This window comes from Arachis duranensis, chromosome 6 (assembly GCF_000817695.3).
Source record: "Arachis duranensis cultivar V14167 chromosome 6, aradu.V14167.gnm2.J7QH, whole genome shotgun sequence".
Classification (NCBI taxonomy): Eukaryota; Viridiplantae; Streptophyta; class Magnoliopsida; order Fabales; family Fabaceae; genus Arachis; species Arachis duranensis.
Window position 1 is genome coordinate 19,741,891 of NC_029777.3, and position 11,686 is coordinate 19,753,576.

Genomic DNA, 11,686 nt, shown 5'->3' on the forward strand with positions numbered 1-11,686 from the left:
GAGTTACTTGATAGCTTGGAATCCAGTGAACAGAAGGTCCAAACTCATCCCAGATTCTGTCTACATCTTTAAACCTGAAATGGCATATTCACATGCCTTTCCATACTATCTATACACTTTCTGTAACACCCTACCATACTTAATCTTATGCTTAAGTCATAAGACTGAGATAGTAAGGTATTACGACCTCTAAGAATAGTAATATATATAATAATAAAAAAGAAAAAGTTATTCAACTAGGAGCCTTGAAAAACGAGTAAAACAAAATCGCAAAATAAAAAAACGCAACGCTCAGGAAAGGATTACTTGCGTGCTAAGAAACCTAATAGGAACATGATAAAACAATAAATGAAAGGATAAAGAAAAGCTAAGGAACAGCATAACTAGCCCCTGACTCAGCCATACTTCGCTTCCCAGGATCCAGACGCCTAGCGATGAGCCTCTCGACCTGCATCTGAAAAACAACAATACAATATGGAATGAAAATCGGAGGTTCTCAGCATGGTAAAAGTGCCACGAGTATAATAAATAAGGTCCCGAGAATGCCATAGGCAATCCTAGAACTTCGTTATTCAATTATCCAACTTAATTACTAAACAGAAGCCATAAACAGGGGTAGGTATTCTAAATCTACCTAACTTACTCAATTTCAATCCTAATCTAACACCAAACTATTTCTCCTTTTCCTCCATCTCTCCATCATCCATAATGCAACAGAAATAAGCAACCAAACAAGTTCACGCACAAGTAATGAGCAGATAGTACAAGTAGCAAGTATAACAGGTAACAGGTGATATAAATCAATTAGCAAACCTGGGAAATGTATAGCAATCAAAACAAACAAATGCATATGATGCATGCCTGTACTATAACTGATGGGGCCCATCTGTCGGTTATCTAGCCAACCCGACAAGTCCAAAAACCTTAGACTGTCCCCCGTCGCGCATCCCCAAGAGTCTATGTATAGAGTTCACATTCAATCATCATATAAATCACTCAATGGGGGCTATCTATACCCAGAAATTTATACGTACATGATCACTCTTACGATATAGGGTCAACAGAGTATCGAGATTCAACCAGGAACACATGGTGGCGAGCCACGATTTTTATCCTGGGAAACTCGTATCTCAGATATTATCATTCATAAGCCATTTCATAGTCATAATCATTATTTAATCATTCATCAAGCCATGGCATGTTAACTCCTTTTATTAACAACTTTCCTTTCACATTTTTCATCATCATTTCCTTACATTCATTCTTTACAGCCATAGCAACATGTATTCATTTAGCTTTCATATCATTCCCTTATAATTCATCACGTTTACTCTTTCCGGGTCCTGACCAAACCATTTATCAAACTCTTCTCAACCTCTTTAATATCAAATACTCTTAAATCAACCCAACTCTAACATTAAATCAATCACATAATACAAAGATTAATCTTTGACTTCTCGGATCCATGACTATCACTAAGACATCCTCGACACTCTATATTCTTTTCTGTTTTTAGTATAACAAATAAACTCGAAATTAGTCAAACTTTATGTCCAGACGTTCATCTCGGAATAAGCTTTCTAACAAATCAAAAATCATAATTTTCTGATTTAACTAGCCTCAGAAACAGACGAGAAATGCTGACTGCTCTGCAGTGCTTAGAAACCAGAAAATAGCAGCAGCATATGATATCTAAAATTTCATATAAAATTCAAATTAAATCCAATAGCCTTAAAAATTAATATGGTTCAACTTAACATATCCAGGTTTCTTTTCCAATTGGTTTCAGGTCAAAACCATTTTTAATGACGGAGTTATGTAACTTGGAAGTTGAGTAACTTTCTGCAGAATTCTGTTTTAAAAGCCAATGAACATGTCCTCTTCCAAGTCCCATAACTCACTCATTAAAACATGGACAGCCCTGAAATTTAAATCACAACTGATAAGCATAATTAATTTTCACTTCCAATTGGTTGTATCTGAATATCCATCCATAATCAGAAGTTATAAACTCTCAAAGTTGCTGACCTAGGAAGACAGAATCTGGCTTTTATTATATAACGCATCCTATTTCAAAAATTCAAATCTTTAAAACCACAAGGCCAACCATTCTGAAATTGTATGACGTTAAAATAATAGGACTAAAGTTTTATTTAAAATTAGTTTTATTTCAAAATTTATTTTGAAACATTCGCAGCAGAGCTAGCAAGTTACTGATGTTCTAAAATTTATGCAGTAAAAATCAGATTCCACAACTACAATTTGAAAATTCACCATAAATCATATATTTAACGAAAACATCCCAAATTCTCTAGTTCATTTCCAAATGTTCCGAGGTTTAACCAGGACTTGGTTCCACGCAATTTCGATCATCACAGAATTAGTTACAGCATATGCAATAGCACCACAACACAACTTTACATCCTTATTAAGAAACGCCAACCATAACCCATCATAAATAAATACAAGAGCATACCATTAATAACTTCTACACCTCATAATTCCAATATATATCCACCAACAAATATATTCCAACAACATTACAAGGCTAATCATTAAATACAACAAACAATTCAACTTATCTTATGGTTCCTCTAACCTAAGTTTTCACAACACCGTAAATATTAAACGTGCGAAACTTAAACCATACCTTGGCCGATCACTTAGTTTCACCCAAGGCGGCCTCACAACATAAATTACAGTCCCTCCAAGCTTAATTAAAACAGCCCCAAAACAAGCCTTGATCACCAATAAGCCTCCAAGTACTCCCAACTCAAACCCAATGTATATATATATAACTCAATTCACCCCCTAATTCACATATATATCCAAATTCAGATTTTTCATCAATAAATCAAAAATTGGCTAGGTTTTAGGTTGTTCTTACCATACCCATTGATGATTGGAGTGCAACCCAACAATTATCCAATTTTAGTTTGCACCTAAACTACCAAAATTATCAAAATCACTCAAAACCTCAACAATTTTCGTGTAGAAAAGGGGCACAGAGAACTGGGACTGAATTGGTGAGAAACTTACCACTTTGTTCAGATAAAATTGAAGAGGACTCCGAGATGAACGTGTGGCCGCAAACGGCTCATCAATCAGAGCTCAAACGAGAAAGATACAGTGGATCAAAGATGGTGAGGGTTTGAGAGCTTCTCCTCGCTTTCCCAAATCTGTTTGTATCATTGCATGCAAATGGGGAAGAAGGAGCTGCTGTTTAGTTTAAATGTTTTGGTACGGTTGGACCCACAGATTCAGTTTGGGTCCCGGTCCAACCGGTTCGGTCTTTTCGGTCCGATTTTGGGCCAAAATTTTGAAATTGATATCAAAATTTTCGTTTCGATGAGCTCTATCCTATTTTGATATTAGTTTTGCATTTTTAGCTTTCCTAATTAAAATTCAAATTATTGACTAATTATTTACCAATTTTAGCGGGGTTTACATCCTACCCACCTAATTAGGAATTTTGTCCCCAAAATTCAGAGGGAGTTTCTTGAAAAGAGGTGTGGGTAGTCCTTCCGCATCTCTGACTCAAGCTCCCAGGTATGTTCTTCAATACCAGCCTGACTCCAAGCTACTTTCACTAAAGAAACCTTTTTCCCCGCAATCGCTTGATGCTGGTATCATCGATCCTAATCGGAGTTACTGGAAGCGTCAAATCTTCTCTCACTTGGACTGATTCTGGTTCTAGGACATGACTAAGATCAAAATTGTATTTATGAAGCTGCGATACGTGAAACACGTCATGTAGGTTTGAACGATGTGGTGGTAAAGCGATCCTATACGCCACTAGTCCGATGTGACGGAGATTTAGCTTTTTAGTTTCTGAATGGTCATCCGTTTCTAGTTCGTTGAAGTGATCTTCAGGAATAGGTATCCTCTTCCTTCCAACTTGAGAAGTCTTCTTCTTAGATCCACCTAACTCTTTTGTCGGCTTTCATAGTGAAAATTCTAACTCAGATTTGTGTAACTCTTCCTCCGTTGTCTTGGCTGTCAAATTCAGGAACTAAAACATTTGATATTTTGGTTTTTGGTTAATTCAAAGGTGTTTAGCATACCGTGAAGTCTCACCTTCTCTCTGATGTATAGTCTCTTTGATATTCCTAATCAGTAGTTTACTCTGATTGGCAAAACGGGCTTGGTCACTTGATCCAACATTCCCTAACAGTATCACCTTTTGTCCTAGTCCTCGGTAACCTATTATGAAATCAATGGCTATTCTCTGTTACACTTAATGTAGAACCTATGATAATTGTAGCATTCTGCACAGCTCCTGGTGGTCTCTCTTTTCTTTCTCATGAGTCAAACTTGTAATCACATAGATTGCCACTTCGTCTTCATTTTTGGTTGCTCAAAATATCTCTTTGGATTCGTGGTAGGTTTTAGAAATCTTAAGGTAAATTTGAAAATCCTCTCTTATAAGCTTCGGGCAATAGTTTCTCATTTCAATTTCCGATTTCGACACACAACCCTCTCTTGGTGTCTTCTTGATTCAACCGGCTTCGGTGCTTGACGTTAGGATTTTTGCTAGTAAAGAATTTTATAAAAATAGTCGCGTTGTAGATATAGATTCTAAACCAACAAAAATCCCTTCGTACAAATGTTTTGGTTGTCACAAGTAACAAACCCCTTTAAAATTGATAACCGAGTATTAAACCTCGGGTCGTCTTCTCAAGGAACTGCAGGGAAGTATGTTCTTATTATTGGTTATGCAAAGGTATGTTTTGGGGCTTTGGATTAAGGTAAAAGGTTAGTTGAATGACAAGTAAAATAAAATAATAATAACTGTAAAATAAACTCTTGGCAAAATATGAGAACTGGAAGTCCTATCCTAGTTATCTTTATCAATTGTGATGAGAATTAGAGTTTTCTCCTACTTTGTTAACCTCTAACTATGAAGGTAAGTTAAGTAGATGAATTAATTCGAATCCTCAAGTCCCAGTCTTTCCTTGGGAAAAGTTAGAGTTATTGGATCTCGAATCAATTCTTGAAGAATTCCAATTTTCAATCAACAATGAGTTTGATAACCCAAGAGTCACCAATTAATCAACCAAAGCCAAAAATGTAGAAGGCTAAATTAAAATCATAAATATCTGGAATACCTCAAATAACATACATTCGAAGCAATGAAATCTAACATGGAAAAGTTCATAAGCCAATTGGGCAACATAAATCAAATAAAAATAAAAGCATTAAAGTATCTTAAAGTAGAAGAGAAGTCAAAATAAAGAAATATCGAACCTGATGTGAAGATGAGATAAATTCCTAATTTCTAAAAATTCTAATCCTAAATTCTAAGAGAGAGGAGAGAGCTTCTCTCTCTAAAAACTACATCTAAAACATGAAAAGTAAATTATAAGTCTAATCTGAAGTGTCTCCTTCATTCCTCCACTTTGCAGCCTTTAATTTGTGTTTTCTGGGCTTGAAACTGGGCCGAAAATAGCCCAGGATTTGCTGTTTGTGAAATCTGCCATGCTGACTTTTGCAGATGCGACGCGTCCGCATGGATGACGCGTTAGCATCGCCTATCTGTACGACCACTATGGCAAATTAAATATCAAATCGAAGCCCTGGATGTTATCTTTCCAACACAAGTGAAACCATGTCATTTAGACCTCTGTAGCTCAAGTTATGGTCGTTTTAGTGCGAGAGGGTTAGGCTGACAGCTTTGTAGTTTCTTCAACTTCTTGTATTCCTTCCACTTTTGCATGCTTCCTTTCCATCCTCTAAGCCATTCTTGCCCTGTAATCCCTGAAATCACTTAACACACATATCAAGGCATCTAATGGTAATAAGAGAGGATTAAATAAAAGAAAATAAAAGCCAAAGAAGCATGTTTTCAATCATAGAACAAATTCTGGGAAGGAATTGTAAAACATGCAAATAGTATGAATAAGTGGGTAAAGAGTTGATAAAATTCACTCAATTAAGCACAAGATAACCCATAAAATAGTGGTTTATCAACATCCCCACACTTAAACAATAGCATGTTGATAATCCTCGGCAACGGCGCCATTTTGATGATTGGATTTTTGACGGTTTAGAATTTTACAAATGAATTCTCGTTGCAAATATAGTTTCTAATCCAATCACTAATCCTTTCATACAAAAAGTTGTTTGTCACTAAAACAAAACCCTAAAATTTATAAACCGAAGTATTCAAACCTCGGGTCGTTCTCCCTAGGAATTACAATAAAGTGTCTTGTTATTGGTTAGAAATGTGTTTTGGGGTTTTGGATAAGAAGCATGAAAGTAAATGGCAATGAAAATAAACTAACAACTATAAAAGGCTCTTGGCAAGGTATGAAAATTAGAAGTCCTATCCTAGTTATCCTTCTCAATTGTGATGAGAATTGTTCATTGCTACCACTTAGTTAACCCTTACTAAATAAAGGAAAGTCAAGTGGATGAATTGACTTGAGCCACAAGTCCTAGCCAACTCCCAAGGAAAGACTAGCTTTAGTTCACTCCAAACCAATTAGCAATCTCTCTAATTACCAATCAACAAAGGAATTAGATAACTCAAGTGTCACTAATTACTCTACCTAGGCCAAGAGGAACAAAATCTAACTAATAGCTATAAGAGACATTTCATCAAACACATAGAGTGCAATACAAGTAAACACATGAATTTGCAAGAATTAAAGAGAGATCTAACTACAAAGGCAAGAGGTCCACATTAGAAAACCAAAAAAATCATGAAACAACAAAGATCTTACCAATTGCATTAAAGGAGAAATGTAGATCTACAAAAGAGAATTCACAAACTACAAACAAAGGAATTACATTAGAAGAAGAATTCTATAACTACAATAGAGGAGAGGAACGAAAATTGGAAGCAAGAAGAAGAAGAAATAGATCTAGATCTAAGAACTAAGCTAATCCTAATTCTAGAGAGAAGAGAGAGCTTCTCTCTCTAGAAAACTAACTAAAAGCTAAACTAAAACTAATTGGTAACTAACATCTAAATGTTGTGAAGTATGTTGATTCCCCCTTCAATCCTTGGCTTAAATAGCATCAGAAATGAGTTGGATTGGGCCCACAAGGCTCTAGAATTTGCTGGCCACGTATTACTTTAAGTGGATCATATGGCAGCAATAACACGTGCGCGTACAGTGTGCGTACGCATCACCATACGTGTAGCAACTATGACAAATCTTATATCGTTTCGAAACCCTGGATGTTAGCTTTCCAACCCAACTGGAACTGCATCATTTAGACCTCTGTAGCTCAAGTTATGACCGATTAAGTGCGAAGAGGTCAGCTTGACAGCTTTTGCGTTTCCTTTATTTCTCCATGAGTTCTCCATTTCTACATGCTTTTCCTTCATTCCCTTGGTCCAATCCTTGCCTCCTAAATCTTAAATCACTTAGCAAACATATCAAGGCATCTAATGGAATCAAGGAGAATTAGATTTAGCTATTTTAAGTCCTAAAAAGCATGTTTTCACTCTTAAGCACAATTAAAGGGGAATTTAAAAAACCATGCTATTTCAATGGATAAATGTGGGTAAAAGGTCATAAAATCCGTTGAATCAAGCACAAGATAAACCCTACAAATGGGGTTTATCAACCTCCCCACACTTAAACCAAGCATGTCCTCATGCTTAAACCAAGAATGAAGTAAGGGGCATGGCATTTATTCAATGGAACTAACTAAATGCAATCTACTTATATGCAACTATCTAAATGAATGCAATTTGCTTGGTCAAAATAAATCAATTCCCAAGAAGCATATATGCACAAGGGCTAAGGACTAGCAAGTCTAATCCATAATTGAATAGAGTTATTAAATATTTTTACAAACTTGCATGAAAATTATGATCATAGGTGAAAACATGTAATTGAGCCTCAAACCCTCACCGGTAGTGTTTGCACTCTATTCGCTCAAGTGTTTAGGGTTGATTCTCTCAATTCTCTCCTAATCATGCTTTTTAAGATTTGTTTTTCTTCTAACAATTGACATATATTTCATGCATGCATACAAGTATCATGAGGTCTTTTCTTTGGTTGTAATGGGGCTAAGGTCAAGGTAGGATGCATATATGGTTAAGTGAGCTTGAAATTTGAATCTTTGATAAGCTTAAGCTTCCCACCTAACCTATGACATCCTATAAAATTTCAAAGCTAGCCTAACTACCCATTTTTCACTTTTTTTACATACTCATGTATCCCTTTTCATTTCACAACACTTATGCATTGATCTTTATTGGACTTTACTTGGGGCGTTTTGTCCCCTTTTTATTTCTTTCTTTTTTCTTTGTTTCTTTCTTTTTATATTTTTTTCATATTGTTTTTCTTTTTCTTTTCTTTTTCTTTTGTTTTTTTTTTCATTTTTTTCTTTCTATATACAAGAACATCAATGCATAAGGCTTTACATTTGATCAATATATGAGTATGTACCCAATTCTCAATATTTTCAACAAAATACAAAATACACCCTTTTATTCACCCAATGTCCCAAGATTTCCCACTCTTGAATGATACTCACACACTAGCCTAAGCTAATCAAAGATCCAAATAAGGACATTTATTGTTTTTCGCTTTAAGGCTTGTAATGTGCTAAAAATAAGAACAAGTGGGTTAAGCGTAGGCTCAAAGTTGGCTAACAAAGGAAGATAAAAGGTAAGGCCATTTGGGTACATTTGGGTAAGTGAGATAAATGAAATGATGGTCTCAATCATATAAATGCATGAATACACAAAATAATAGACATAAAGAATCAAACAAATCAAAGATTACAATCATAGAAAGAGAATAATGCACACAAGAGGGAAAATAAGTGGTTATAAGATGTAACCACACCATTAGGCTCAAATCTCACTTGCTTGTGTTCTAAGCTCAAAAATACGATCCACAAGATATATATAATTCAAGCAAGCTCTATAAAAGTTTTCACTCAAATCGATTGAGGTGCCCTATAGATAGAAATCCTTGAAAAATTTCATTATTTTGACTAAGCTTATTTTGTATATATATGCAAAACTAAGAAAATGCAAGTAAAAATCCTAAAATCCTAGAATGAAATGCAAAAGTGTTGGAATTAGAAACTTGTCACCTAAAATCGCCGACTGGTCAGACGACCTCCCCACACTTAAAAGTTTGCACCGTCCTCGGTGCATTCAAAGATGAGCAAGGGGGTACGGCGACTCTCCGGATTGCTGCGTGTTCTTAGTCTTGCTTCCGTTATTACTTGGGGGTGCATCAATCATGAAAAATAGAAATATAACACCATAAGATGAGAAGATATAAAAGCAAGAAAGCATAATTGTTGGAATGAGGTAAATCACTAGAATGAGGTGAGTGAATTAATGTGACATTAATGACAAATAAGGAATGTGAATTCTAAATTGCGCGGTTTAGACCCCACACTAGCATAAAAAGTGATGTCACAAAAGAAGCATGCACTTCACTTATCCTAGTGTACTTGAGATGCTTTAAGTAAGCTTGTAAGATAAAACAAGCATTAAAGAAGCATGAGAGCATTCAAGTCAAAGCTTATGGATGCATATGATCATAACATAAGGCATTAAGGTAAATGCACAATATCATCCATCAAGAGGTTGCCTAATCACAGAATAAGGCTCAAACCACATGGTGGCCAAATCTTGTAATTCAAGAAGAGTTACAAGCTTGAAGGCAATTCTCATCACTTGGTATTTTTCAAAAGGTAAGCATAAAAAACTCAAAACCAAGTAGCAAAATATAACCTCAATCATAGAATCCAACAAAGATTATAAACATAATGATGTTAAGAAAACATCCCTTTTTAATACTCAGCAGCAATTAATGGTAAACAAGAATAACAATCCAACACTTACAATAAAAAAGAAAAAATGAAACGAAAACTAACTAAAACTAACTAATCGACTAACTAACTAACTAATTAACTAACTAAAATAAATGGTTATCAATGGTGTTTGGATGTATTGGATGAGGTGTAGAAGATGGAAAGAAAAAAGGAAAGGGAAAGAAATGGAGAGAAGAGAAGAAAAGAAAATGTAGTGAAAGAAGGACATCCGCGCGTACGCATGCATGGCGCGCGTGCGGATAGTGTGCAATGGATGCGATGCGTACGCGCACAAGGTGCGTCCGTGTCGATGGCTTATTCTAAGAGCGGCGCGTACGCGGTAGGTGTGCGTACGCGTGAATTAGTTTGTGCCTCAGGCCCAATTTCCGCACAGTGCAGGCCTAACTCTCGAGTCAAGGTATGGAAGGTGGAACTTCTCAATCCACGCATACGCGTGCATGGCGTGCGCGCGTGGATGGTCCAAAACGCTTTATGCACGCGTACACGTGTATTGCGTGCACGCGTGGATGGTGCTTTGTTTTAAAAAATTTTCTATGTTTTTGCACCAATCCAAGCATTCTAAACCTCCAAACAGCTACCAAAACACCTTAAAACCTTATTTAACATACTAAACTATCAACTATACTCAACTAACTAAACAAAATATGAAATCAACTAAATTCTAAACTATTTACAAAAGAGAAAATGAAAAGATATTACCATGGTGGGGTGTCTCCCACCTAGCACTTTTATTTATTGTCCTTAAGTTGGACTTATGGGGAGCTCCTCATCAAGGTGGCTTGTGCTTGTACTCATCTTAGAACTCCCACCAATGCTTGGTTCTCCATTGTGCTCCAAGATTTCTTATGGATTGAGCCAAGTGTTGATGGAGTTCTTCACAAGCTTGGGGCTCCCAAAGTTGATCCTCTTCTTGTAATCCGGGATCCCACACTTTGTTTTCACACCCGTCTTGAGGTTGATCATCATTATTATTCCAACCGGGTGGTGAGTAAAGTGAATTCTCTATGAAGTGCCCAACAATCCTTCTAGACCCATCTATATGAGCACTATTCCCACCGTGGTATTGATGAGCGGATAATTTATACGCTTTTTGGCATTGTTTTTAGGTAGTTTTTAGTAAGTTCAAGCTACTTTTAGGGATGTTTTCATTAGTTTTTATGTTAAATTCACATTTCTGGATTTTACTATGAGTTTGTGTGTTTTTTCTGTGATTTTAGGTAATTTCTGGCTGAAATTGAGGGACTTGAGCAAAACACTAAAAAAGGCTGACAAAAAGGACTGCTGATGCTGTTGGAATCTGACCTCCCTGCACTCGAAATGGATTTTCTGGAGCTACAGAACTCCAAATGGCGCGCTCTCAACGGTGTTGGAAAGTAGACATCCAGAGCTTTCCAGCAATATATAATAGTCCATACTTTATTCGGAAATTGATGACGTAACTTGGCGTTGAACGCCAAGTACATGCTGCTGTCTGGAGTTAAACGCCAGAAAAACGTCATGATCCGGAGTTGAACGCCCAAAACACGTTATAACTTGGAGTTCAACTCCAAGAGAAGCCTCAGCTCGTAGATAGATCAAGCTCAGCCCAAGCGTACACCAAGTGGGCCCCGGAAGTGGATTTATGCATCAATTACTTACTCATGTAAACCCTAGTAGCTAGTCTAGTATAAATAGGATAATTTACTATTGTATTAGACATCTTTTGACAGTTTAATCTTTTGACTTTGTAGTCTTTTGACCATTCAGTCTTTTGATCACGTTTTGGGGGCTGGCCATTCGGCCATGCCTGAACGTTTCACTTATGTATTTTCAACGGTGGAGTTTCTGCACACCATAGATTAAGAGTGTGGAGCTCTGCTGTACCTCAAGT